Source organism: Thermobia domestica, chromosome 15, assembly GCF_964235325.1.
Source record: "Thermobia domestica chromosome 15, izTheDome1.hap1.1, whole genome shotgun sequence".
Lineage (NCBI taxonomy): Eukaryota > Metazoa > Arthropoda > Insecta > Zygentoma > Lepismatidae > Thermobia > Thermobia domestica.
In genome coordinates, this window is record NC_137468.1 from 150,785,590 (window position 1) to 150,798,743 (window position 13,154).

Consider the following 13,154-nt stretch of genomic DNA (forward strand, 5'->3'; position numbering starts at 1 on the left):
TAATTACAATTTTAACACTTTATATGTATGTTTTGCATATATCTCTCAATGTCTGTTGACAATTTTATGTTATTTTTTCTTTTATCTTTTTGTGTTCTATTCTTCTGAGTTGGTTGAAATCTAAATATCTGTGTACTTCTGTTGGCTTCATGGCTTCTATTGTCTCTTCCGTTAACTTACACTCTTTGATTATTGGTTTCCGTTGATTAACCCATAAATACTCGCGCCCTTTTTTGTGACACAAGTACTCGCGCAGGATTCCAGTAGACCTCCAAATTGATATCAGTTTTTTACAATAAAAATATATATTTTTAATAATTAAGACAATGTAGCATAACTCTAGATATGTTGTTAAAAGTATTTGCTGCAATTTATATTTTTGTACTCGTTTTGAGACATTTTAAAAATATTTTTTCATCAGGAATTCTGGCTAGCAACACAAAAGTTACCTGTTTGGAGGTCTGTAAACATCCCGCGCGAGTACTTAAGGGTTAACCTGCATTGTTGTCCATTTTTCAATTCCAAACTTCATTCTTACGTCTCTCGAGAATATTTTCAGTAGATATTATTATTATTATTATTATTATTATTATTATTATTAATAATAATAATAATAATAATAATAATAATAATACATAATCAATAATACATTGATTTATACAACTTGGAAAAATAATTTCATGATCATTATCACGAAATAAATGTGAAAAATGCAAGCTGACGAATTAACTAAGCTAATTTAATTTTTGAATCGAACATCGTAACAATTCATATAGTTGTGTTCAGTGTATATTTTTACTAATTCGCACTACTAATCACAAAAACGTATAAAAATTTACCTATTCGTAAAACGCATTCTTCGAGAACGTACTAATAGTGCGAACTTTATCACTTGAAGTATGCTTATGGTTAGATTTTGAACACAACCTCATCTTAAATTTAGTATTCTTATGAAGATTCGTAATCTTTAGCAACCCACCTAATTTCATGAAAATATAAAATGGACAATCCACTTTTTTTCCCAATAATGTTACATAAACTGACCCTATGATTAGTTAGATTTTCTCCAATGTGATTTTGGTTAGAACTTTGATTTCTGTAGTAATAGTACTTTTTTTCGATATTTAGTTCTTAATTTCCGTCTGCGTACTTATATTGTGATGTTCTTTTATTGTGTTTTTACAGATAAAGCTGATTGGGTTAATAAACTGGTGAGTGTAGGAAATTTGCCATAAAAACGTATTATTGGAAGGGATTCAACGTACATCCGATAAACTTGGTGAAGCTGAAAGATTTGTGAAACTTAGTGTGCAATGGATCTACACACCAAACGATACAGAAAGGAGGACCATTGATTACATCGCTAGTATTTTAGTGTGGAGTTAGGACGAAGGTTGTTAGTTAACATATTTTAATTGGATGTGCTGTTGTGTGGGCCAAATTTAAAGGAAATTGTCATAAAATGCGGCAGGAAAGTAATCTACAGTCTATACAAACATTCCAGGAATCATAATAGAAGCATATCTTCAATACTTTAAATAAGTAAATAGTTAATAATTAAAAAAGTACAACAACAAACTATTTGCTTTATGTTGGAAGTAGGTATTTTGATGTTGGCGCTATCTAAGACAGATGTTCTTCATCCTGCTCAAGTATTTGCAGCTCCAAGTTCTTGTAGAAATGCTTATTAGTCGCCATCAGAGATGAATATTTACTCCATGCTAGTTATTTCGTCAGTAATTTCGGAACGAATGACCAACTTTAGAATAATTTCCAAGGTGTGAAGAAATCATATTTCTGCGTATATTACTGAGCATTAAGCTTAAATTGGTCTAATTCTTTCAAAGTTATTAAGAAGAGAATATGTACGAGAGAAGTATTTACTTTTGCTGATGACTGTGCAAGAGTTTCTCTACTAAGTATACAGAGCTGTTAGTACATATCCTAGCACTAAATATTATCATATGTAGTTCATTACATAAGTCATGGCGACTTTAGCACAGTAGCTAAAAAAGTCGCAGCAGTGGAAATCCACTATAGGCACTTTAAATCCACAGAAAGTGTTTCGTAATGCTAGCGACAGATGGCGTCTATTCAAGGGTACTGTGGTGTCAGTCCGGCCGTGCTTCACAATAGAGATTAGTAAATCTTAAGAAGCCCTTCTTATTCCTCGACCTTAATGTTTCTAACTATGATCTTATTCCGAAAGTGAAGCGTCCATTGTGGGAAACACTTCGTTGTTTTATGGATATGTAAAAGCTTTTAATTCAGATTTTAATGTGTTTAATCTGCATTTAGTATAATGGTGTCAAGTTTCTTGGAAGTCAGAACAAAGTTGATTTCTTCAACTGAGAGATCTCAGATTCTTAATACCTGTAAAATTGAGTTCAACGTGATCAGTTTTATGTAGACAGTAATATCAAAAGTTGTATTTAAGTGTATATGTTGTGTATATATATATATATGTACGAGGGTCATTCGGAAAGTAAAGAACGTTTTGCGCTAGCGCGTGCGCGTGTTCCCCCACCCCCGCTGCCGCTGGGTTATTGACCTGGGCATGCTTTAGCCTCAGTCTGGCACCAGCTGCGATCCGCTACGGTCCGTTATTGCTTCGCTGTGCGATACAATTACTGATCCCGCCAAGTGTGAGGTTCGTGGTGTGATAAGATTTTTGAATGCAAGAAAAGTGCGTCCGATAGAAATTTATAGACAAATCACTGAGGTGTATGGAAATGTAATGAATGAAGCATCAGTTCGTAAGTGTTGCATTATGTTTAATGACGGACGGACGAATGTGCACGATGAGGAACGCTCGGGCCGGCCTTCTGTTGTGACTGACAAACTCAAAGGAAGAATTGAGCGGAAAATTCAAGAGGATAGGCGATTCACTATTGATGGGCTGCACTAATTCTTTCCTGAAATTTCAAGAACTGTGTTGTACGAAATTGTCAGTGGTGAACTTGGTTACAAAAAAATTAGTGCAAGGTGGGTGCCTCGACTGTTATCGGAGGAACACAAAACCAAGCGAATGGGTGCCGCATTGACTTTTCTCAGCCGTTACCATAAGGATGGCGATGAACTTTTAAATCGTATTGTTACTGGAGATGAGACGTGGATTTCGCACATCACTCCAGAAACAAAGCGCCAATCCATGGAATGGCACCATTCAAATTCTCCGAAAAAGCCGAAAAAAGCCAAACAAATTTTGAGCACCAGAAAGGTTATGGCTACGGTCTTTTGGGATCGTAAGGGTGTTTTGCTCGTTGACTACATGCAGAGAGGTGAGACCATAAATGCAGCTGCCGACTGTCAGACGTTACGTCGACTTCGCCGCGCGATTCAAAACAAAAGGCGCGGATTGCTGACCAGCGGCGTCATCCTCCTCCACGACAATGCCCGTCCTCACTCCGCGGAATTGACGAGGGACTTGCTTCAGCAGTTTAAGTGGGAAGTTTGGGAGCATCCACCCTATAGTCCAGACTTAGCCCCAGTGACTTCCACCTATTCCCAAAGTTGGAAAGACTTTTTGGGTGGAAGCCACTACGGCAGTGATGATGAACTTAAGGAAGCTGTTAGTGATTGGTTCAACAGTTTGGTGGCAACTGTGTATGCCGAAGGCATAGAAAAACATGTACCACGGTATGACAAGTGTTTAAATTTACACGGCGACTATGTCGAAAAGTAACTTAAGTATCACATAGTATGTAACACAAATTTCGCCTTTGTATATCAGTTATTAAAGTGTTTATACAAAAACGTTCTTTACTTTCCGAATGACCCTCGTATATATATATATATATATATATATATATATATATATATATATATAAGCGGATCCATGGGGGTATAGAGGCTATAGCTTCCCCTGTTGACGTCCGGGTATACACTGGATAAAATGAACATTAATCGTAGTTTGCACTGGACAAAATGACACATGAATGGGCTTTATACTATATGAAAAGGCAAAATGTAGCTCTTATGTAAAAAGCGCGATCAGAAGGCGATTTAATGGACAATTTAACGGATTACATATGAGAAAAAATAGCAGATTTCATCCCTTTTCCCTGAGACTCAGTTTTGCACTGAATAAAATTGTATGTTAGCATTTGCCAATGCCAAGTAGGCAAAGTAATGCCAATAAAGCTTATGTATCCTCACAGATTTTCTTAGTACAAAATTTCTATTGCTTCTCAAAATATATTTTCGTAAATATTAAATGCCAACGTGAATGTATAACAATGTCTTTTGCAGTATTAGAAGTAAACTAATAATATTTATAAGAATTTTCGGCGCAGTGTTCTTTTAAGTATTGTTTGAATCGTTTTCGTTTCCATCTTCCCATTCTGCTCCAATATTTGTCGCTCAGGCAAGAACAAAGAAAAATTAAAATTCTTATTTATTGTGTTTATTATTTATTGTTTCTTATTATTGTGTTCGCTATAAAATATTAACTTCAAGAAAGTCATAAAGGTCACATGAGTTTGAAACAACATGGATGAAAACGACATGAATCGCTACTGGTTGTTGCTTATCATCTCGAAGACCATACCAGATCAGTCAGCGTTGTTCTGGATAGGTAAAAGATGGAAACAATAACATCAAATAGACGTTGGTTGAAACCTATTATAAAGACAATTCCATATTGTACTGGGAATAACTTATCATTAAGAGGACACAGAGATGATAGACTTCTTATATATGTAGAAACACGAGATAATTGTTTAATTGGTAAAGAAGGTACATACAGATGCGCGTTAGTATTCAAGTTCGATGCCGAGGACAAAATTCTTTAAGCGCATTTAGAAACAGCGAGGAAAATTGCACTCCTGCAAGCAAATCTATTCAAAATGAAATAATATTGTTGTTGGTGAATTATTCGTTCTTGAAAAATTGAAAGATGTAAACAGATCCAAAATATATTCGGTTATCTGTGAAGAAACAACTGATGTTAAAAATAAATCGCAAATGACTATATGTGAGGTATGTTGATTTGACTGATCTTTATAATGAAAGAAGATTTTATCTGATTCTGAGAACTGACATCAACAGTAGGTGAAGCCGCTAAGAAAGCTGTAGTAGAGGAACTGGAGAGATTATGTTTAAGTATGGTACACCTTCCTGGTCAGGGTTATGAGTGTGGTGTTAATATGGCAGGAAAATAAACGATGTTCAAGCTCTATTTTATCAGAACAACCACTCGCAGTTCATACACACTGTTTTAGCCACTCCTTAAGCCTATGTGTAGGTGAGTCATGCGAAATAAGCACATTAGAAATATGATGACTAACGTTGGTAGGATATCAGCTTTCTTTTCGGAATCGCCAAAACGTGCCACTGTCTTAAAAGCGGTCACTTCTGAATCTGCTATTTCTAGCACAAAGAAAACCAAACTGAAAGCACTTTGTGTGGTACGTTGGGCAGAAAGATATGAATCATTTGTAGAAGTGTCTTCTCATATTGTAGAAACACTTAAGTGCTTAGAAAATGCCTATAATCGTGAAGTGTCCAGCAGTGCTTCGAGCTACAGTTCCACGGTAAAACGTAGCGACTTTAATGTCAATGGAAATTGTAGCTCACTGTTTTTCTTATACAGTCACGTTAAGTAAGAATCTGGAAAATCCAAAATTAGATCTGTCGGCTGAAATCACCAATGTAAGTAAGAAATGTCTATCAAGTGTTCGAAGAACTGAGAGAAAATGTGGATGTAACATTCTCGTCAACATTTAATTCGGCGTGTAAAAGAGTTGGTGATACAAGAGAAGAAATTCAAGTTGTTAAGACCGGTGGAAGATCAACGGGTGGGGAAGCTTCAAGAAACCCTAAGAAGTATTTCGAAGCGATAATATTTATTCCTTTCCTCGATCATTTCATTTAGCAGGTAAAGAGTAGATTTTATAATAGATTAACGCGAATCTTACATCTTGAATTTCTGCAAATGGACACTGTTATGATGACTAATGTGCTGTAAGCTGCATTAATATATGGCAAAGATTTACATGAAAACCCAGATTAATCAGAAGTACATACTGAACTTTGGGGAGGAAAAATGTGAAACAAAGCAGAATCCTAATATAAGAATTCTTCTCCAACTATTTGCTACTTTACCAATTTCAACTGCTGCGATGACTGAATATATACTTGAGTGGTACAATGTCGGAAGAAGGATTAAATGATTTTACTGTAACAACTATTCGTAAAGAAAGAAGTGTTGATGTGGAAGAAGATATAATTTTTGTTTCTAGAATGAAATCCAGAATTGATTTAAGTGATTGGTCAAAAGATTGAACAATTTGCTGTCAACCCACAACATTAGCACCAAGTTAGTCAATAACAAGTTCCCACTACTGTATTTCAGTAGGGGTGTTCGGAATTGAGATTTCAATTCCGATCTTCAGAAATTTCCGATCGAGTTTTAAGATTCCGGAATTCCGACCTTCCGAAATTTAGTATCGTGTTCTGGATTCCGGAATTCCGAAATTTCGGATCGGGTTCCAAGAATCCGGAATTCCGAACTTCCGATATTTGCGATGAAGTTCCGGAATTCCGATTTTCCGAAATCAAATCTATTAGAGGCTTTATATTTTAGTATAGATATGTGGGAAATACCAACTGAAAATGTTCGTTGTGTAACAACAGTAGTGCCAATATTGTAAAGGTCATTGTTGACTTGAGCGATTTCCAACATTTGAGCTGTTTCGGCCATACTTTGAATATTAGAGGAAACAAAGCCCTTGAGCTACAGAGACCTTCGGAAACACAAATTATGAGTCAAAGCAGGAAAATGAGACAAGCGCTGCAAGAAGAGTAAGATGCATTCGACCTCCTGCGTAAAATACTTCCGTCATGCACGCCAAGATGATTGTTTACTCTCCTTTTAATGCTGGTAGTTTTAACACTCCAAGAAGAAATAGTAAAAGTTCTGTCTCAAACAATACATAAAAATCTTATCCTTCAGAACGAAGAAACAGAATTATTAACTATGATTATTAATTAGAATTATTAACTATTATCGTCCTTACAAATGCTTTGTGACAGTATGTCAGCAGAAACATCTGTTACAGCGTCGGACATATGGCCATCATATGAACAAATTTCAAAAGATTTTCAAGTCGAAGAGACGATATATCAGAACAAGATGAAGCAAGTACGCAGGAAACACATCTTTCACTCTATGACTCTTTGACTGAAGAGGGAGATAGTGAACAGATCTTAGAAGCAGTACTCAAAGAAGATGAAAGAAACATGAAAATATAAATTTTGTCTCTTCTGAAATCGCGATTCGAGAAGGATGAAGGAAGCAGAATTCTGTTGAAAATTTGTGCTTTCTTAGATCTCAGGTTTAAAGAAGATAATTTGGGTAAAAATATTGAGATAACAAAAGGTAGAGTACTGTATAAGTTGAGACTTATTCCAGCAGGAAATCCTAAAAAAGATAATCGAGGGAATGTTGGTACTAAAAGATTAGACAGTTGCCTAAAACGAAGGACATTTGGTGACAGGATAAAGAAGGCTGTCACATAGAATAATTGAACCTGTACCTAAGCCTTAGGGATGCAGATTTGGAGGAAAAGCCACTACTTTGGTGGAATAATCATTCCCACCATCTTTCAAGATTAACAAAATTAGCGAGAAAATATTTGTGTACACAAATAATCTTACCGCTGAGCATGCTGGACAGTTAATATTTCTGTCCATGAACAAAGCTATTGTCCCAAAAACATTTTAAAATACTATTGAATATAAGCTAAATTTTCTCGTTGTTTCACATCGCTGGCTTAGTATAACAGGGGATTCATAAATCAACACGAAGTACAAAGTCCGACATAATTATTTATTGGATCTAAAATTTATAAAATATAATATTTAGATTGGAATATACATGTATAAAGAACAAATAGCGAACGTTATAGAAGTTAGACCAAATATAACAATAATAAATAAGCTTTGCACATTTCCAACATTATATTTGTATTTTAGTGGTTCGGATTTTATATTTTACTATAGGTTTTCGTCACATGTAGCCTCGGTGCTAAAAAGAACAATAGACTTTAACAAAGAAACAAACATACATATTGGAAAGGTACTTAAAATTCAAATATAATTTTGATAACATAAGCCTCGCAACAGCATCCTCAAACTTCGCCGAGATTACAGACAAAAGATCTCCTCCAGTTCCTTACCAGAGGGTAGCGTTCCCAAAACTGATGCAACGTTCCCTCTTTGTACTGCCATGCTGATGCGTTGCAGTAGAAAAGAGGTTGCTCTAGCATCTCCTGACGATAAAGAAATGCGGTGACCAACTTCTTTTATAAAGTTAAGGCCTTCGAGACCCCATGAACCACCCGATTCAATAGCTATAGCGACAAAATTATATTTGTCGAGTAAATTGCTATACTTCCTGCGTTTTTCTGTTTCTCGGCGAGCAGCCACGTTGCCAGCTTGTGCTGAGGAAGAATGTAAATTTGAAGGGGCGAAGGTGTCGGAACAAGTAAAATCCCATAGAAGTGCTTTTCCTTTCTTCCACGGTATTAGGGTCATACCATCTGGCCTCTTGCCGTCTGCACGACTGCATCCCAACGGTTCACATATAGAAGGAACGCCTGCTGAAATTAGTGCCCTCATGATAATGTCGTTGACGCTGGAGTGGCGTGAATATCTGCCCGCACTATTGGCACAGGAGAGTCCATGAAGGCCCTTCTTGTCTACGACACTTCTACAGGCAGGACATCTGTGTTGCTCGCAAACATCTGCTCCCAAACGCAGTGCACTGGCAATTCGAAAACTGTCATTGGGAAGATGTAATCCTAAAGAAGGTGACGGGATAGCATGAAGCCAAGCGCCTGCTTCTGGATATGATGTAGCTAGAAGTCTGGCCTTATCTTCTGGGTTATCGGATGACTGAAGTAGAGCTGAAAAGTGATGACTTATAAGAGGATCGTCCCAAGAGGATTGTAGTCCTCTCTTATCAAGGTCAGGTGGATCTGATCCCACTATAGATGACCACTTAGCAATGCTATCGTTGACATCCGAATCCGATACTAGGCTAAGATCTTGTTGGAGAATGGTCTCAATTAATGGCTTAGCGCCATAGAATGAAGACAGGAAGGATGAAATAGCCAGATCCATGGCGCGACGAATGCCGAGACCTCCGTGGTTAACAGGAAGGGACGCCTGCATGTTTACTAGATTTATTATTTCTATAGGTATGCAAAGAAAGTAGACAAAAATACAACTGCTACAAAATAAAGTTGAGTCTTCTACTAAATATATAAACTCATAAAAAGCATCGGATACTTATTTCCACTACCAGAAAGGATGAAAATAGTTTGTTTACATCTGGATATCAGAGAACAGCTAGTAATTAGTTATGTTCCCCTTTCTATGGGTACTACAATATCTTTTTTTTAACATGACTGTACTTTTTTGTGGTGACTGCAGAGTTCATATTTCTCCACTCTGAAGAAGTTCTTTCAGATGGTCCTTATTTCTAATGTGATGTTTCCTAACACGATCTTCGAGCTCGTTCCAGATGTTCTCTGTAGGATTTAAATCTGGTGATTTGCTCGGTATCTTCAAAGTGTGAGGAGTGTTATACATCCAAAGCCTCATAATTTCCGCAGTATACTTTGGATCATTGTCCTGATGGAAGTAATAACCATTTCCCAATTCTAGCTTCTGTGCACTCCTCTTAAGATTGTTTTCAAGAATTCTCTTGTATTCAAACTTGTCCATGATTCCATCTATGAGCACCAATTCCCCAACGCCTGATGAAGCCATACATCCCCATACCATCACACTGTTGCTTCCATGTTTCACTGTAGCTACCATGTTCTTAGTTATATTTGATAGCCTCCATACTGTAACACGTCCATCACCCTTGTATAAGCAGAATTTGTTTTTATCCGACCAGAGAACGTGATCCCAGAATTCTGTTGGCTTCCCCTATACAGGTTAACAAATTTTAGACCCTTTTTCTGATTCACACAATTGACATATGGTTTCCTCGTAGGAAAACTGGCATTGTAACCGGCACTATGTAAAACCCGTCCAACTGTTCCTGTGTGCATCACAGTACCAGAATATTGTTCAAGGCTTCCTCTAATCTCAGATGCCGGATTCTGCTTGTTTCGCTTCTGTCTCTAGTAGTAAGTTTAGAAGGAGCGGCATATCTCGGCTTATTCACAACACTATTAGTCTGTTTAAAGCACTGAATGATGGAGAACACCATGATTTTGCTTCTGTTGACTGTACTATCAATTTCGGAGGGGGATTTGTGTTGTTTGTACAGATTAATTACAACATTTCTCTCTTCGACTGTTGTCTCCTTACCTTTACACCCCATGTCACTTGTTAATGCTTAGCTCTACACTACAATTGCGATCTGCTGTGGCGAGGCATAGTATGAATACAACGACTTTGTGGTGGGGGCATAAAACATGCATCCAGTCATGTGTCTACTCGTTTGGAGACGTTATGTCGTGTTATAAGTGAGACCACAAGAGAAATATAGTAGACTCTATATATTGTGTGCTAAATACATGCATTATGATATTTTAAATATAGTTTCGGAGACACATAATGGTAACGTTTATATGTTTACAAATTCAACACTACTAAGCAAATATGATGTATGTTTATAATACATACAATGTAAATAAAGTATTAATTATATTATTCCAATACTTCTGTCGGTCTCTGTATCTGTTTTTTTCTTATTTTCAAAGTACGGTAAATTTAAGCTATTGAGAAGGGTATAATTACTATTCCCTGTTCAGCGTAAGCTCTAAACCCCGATAAACAAAATGTCTGTATCCTTCCCCTTGTCACAAATACGATTGGCTAGTGATGTATCACTCCCACACCCCACGGGGAGGAGCAAGTTATACAAGTGTATTTTGACAATACTGTCTCGTGTTGTCCAGATACTTAGAGCAGCAGCAGAAAAGAAGGAAAAAAAACTCGAAAGATTAAAAGAAATATTTGAATTTCTCTGGTAAACAACTGTTGCTTAGTGAGTAAAGGTTTTGCTTGTTGGTGTTTCACAACAACATTCGCGGAACCGGGATTCATGCCAGCAGTCTTTCAGGCTTGAAAGCAGAACATGCGTCTACAGTTGAATTGGCGCCATAATGACTGCGCACGCTTAGTGTTTATTTCTATTGTTTCATTAACCACACTCGATTGCAGTTTTATTAGATAATCTGTATTATATTTTTGTCATTTATAATAATATAGCAGTTTTATATGGAGCTTCATAGTAAAAGTAATAATCAAATCATATGAACTATTTTGCGGAGGAGTACAAGCGTCGGTAGGCCAACACCAAATCAGCGAGATTTAGTTTCACGTGGCTTTGTTTATCGCAGTTTAGAGCTTAGGCCGAACAGGGTTTAGTGTCATTATCACTGCATAGATGTATCTGTATATTATTCAAATAACATTTCCTTAGATTTCATAATGTTAATACATTATTTCAATATAATATTTCAATTAATATATTTCTTAAGTTTCATAATATTTCGTATTTAAAATATTGTTTGTACAGTATAACATTTTCTTAGTTTTCTAGTGTTAAGTGTTAAATATGCGTATTCCTTATGTTTCATCATGATAAGTACTTTTTATTTTAATTTGTAGTTAATGTACATTTCCATTATGCCTTTTATATATGTCCTAGTAAAACTAACCAGACTGAAAATGCTATGAAAGGATAAAAGAATTTTCAAAAGTAAAATTGTGTAGTAGAAATAATTTACACATACAATCAGGTTTAATGGCATCCATCAAATATATATAGGATATTATTTCTAGTATTTAAAATATTTATTCTTTTGAAAATTGTTGCGAACATAACTATCCTCTCACGAGTCGGGATCGAAGAACTGATTTTATACACCAGAGTCCGACGATATAAAGGTTGTTCTATAACCGCGAGTACCGTGTTCAGAAAAGTATTAAAATGTTGTACAATGATAGTATTGGATTTGAGGTAGTGTATTTTTTTAGTTTTTGTAAATTAATATTAATAATGTATATTCTAATCTACGAAATTTATATTGCATTAACCAACATCTTTAAACACAATAAGGTATATTTTTTTGTTTGTTTATTTTATTGGTCTTATTAACAGATAACCTAACTTATAAGAGTAAGAATCCGCTATTATGTAAAGCTCTGATAGAAAAAATTACGGTAGAAACTAAAATTATAGGTTTCCTTTAAATTAAAGAAATATGAGAGGATTACATTCTATTGATATGGTATTTCATTATTACTTTATGTTGAAATCTAGATTGATTGTATATTTTTCCACTGTTTTTACAAATATTAAATACAGTTTCTATAAATATATTACATTGTATTTCCAATTTTCCGCAGTTCAGATCTATCATATTTTTATTTCATCTTTATATTAACTCAAAATACACCTGACATTAAGGAAAGTTTTCATTTTGTATATTAAAAAAGGTATTATGGTATAATTGTATTAATTTTTGTGTCATGCTATCTACAAAAATTACATAATTATAGTACAGCATTATGCAAGACCTACGTTATGAAGAACTATTTGCTGAGACGGACTACGTATGTGAGCTCCGAACCACATGTTTTCGTTGAAAAGTTGTTTTCCTAATACAAGAAATTAAAAACTAAGAAAATTATGAGGGAGAAGAGCTAGATGCTTTGTCTTATAAAAATGGATGTATGTTTGTTCCAGCATAATTCTGGGACACCTGAAGCAATTTCAACCAAACTTGGTACACATATGACTACAACTTGGAAACAAATTGTGACTGTAAGACCCCCTAGCTCCACAAGGAGTTAGATTGAAAGAGGGTGACATGTAAAAATAGTTAGAAACGACTGATATCAATTTGGAATTCATAGTTTTTTCGGCCGCTGAGATGAACATTGACACTCTCGATTCCATTTAAGTTGAATTTCAGCTCTCAAGACCCACTAGCAACTATGGTTGGAGTGGGAAGAGGTGGCATGTAACAATAATTGGAAACTATCGATATTAGTGTCTAATCCATAGTTTTCGAGATAAACCGTGAAATCAATCGTTGAAATGTGTATCTTAAGGGGAGTTGGGGGTTCAAATATTTTTGATAAACTTAATCTCTACGTGCGCAGAACGAGCATTTCAGCTA

The 13,154-nt window shown here is 35.7% G+C and overlaps 1 protein-coding gene across 11 annotated transcripts in view; it reads left to right on the top strand.

Moving 5' to 3' along the window:
• Window positions 1-12,349, top strand: part of LOC145671293 (uncharacterized) — a 71,420-nt gene extending 59,071 nt beyond the window's left edge. For all 11 annotated transcript variants that reach the window (XM_081740251.1, XM_081740257.1, XM_081740254.1 and 8 more), the window contains one exon: window positions 1,186-12,349. The gene's annotated coding sequence lies outside the window, so the exon portion shown is untranslated. The remainder of the gene's footprint in view (window positions 1-1,185) is intronic.
• Window positions 12,350-13,154: the final 805 nt, after the last annotated feature.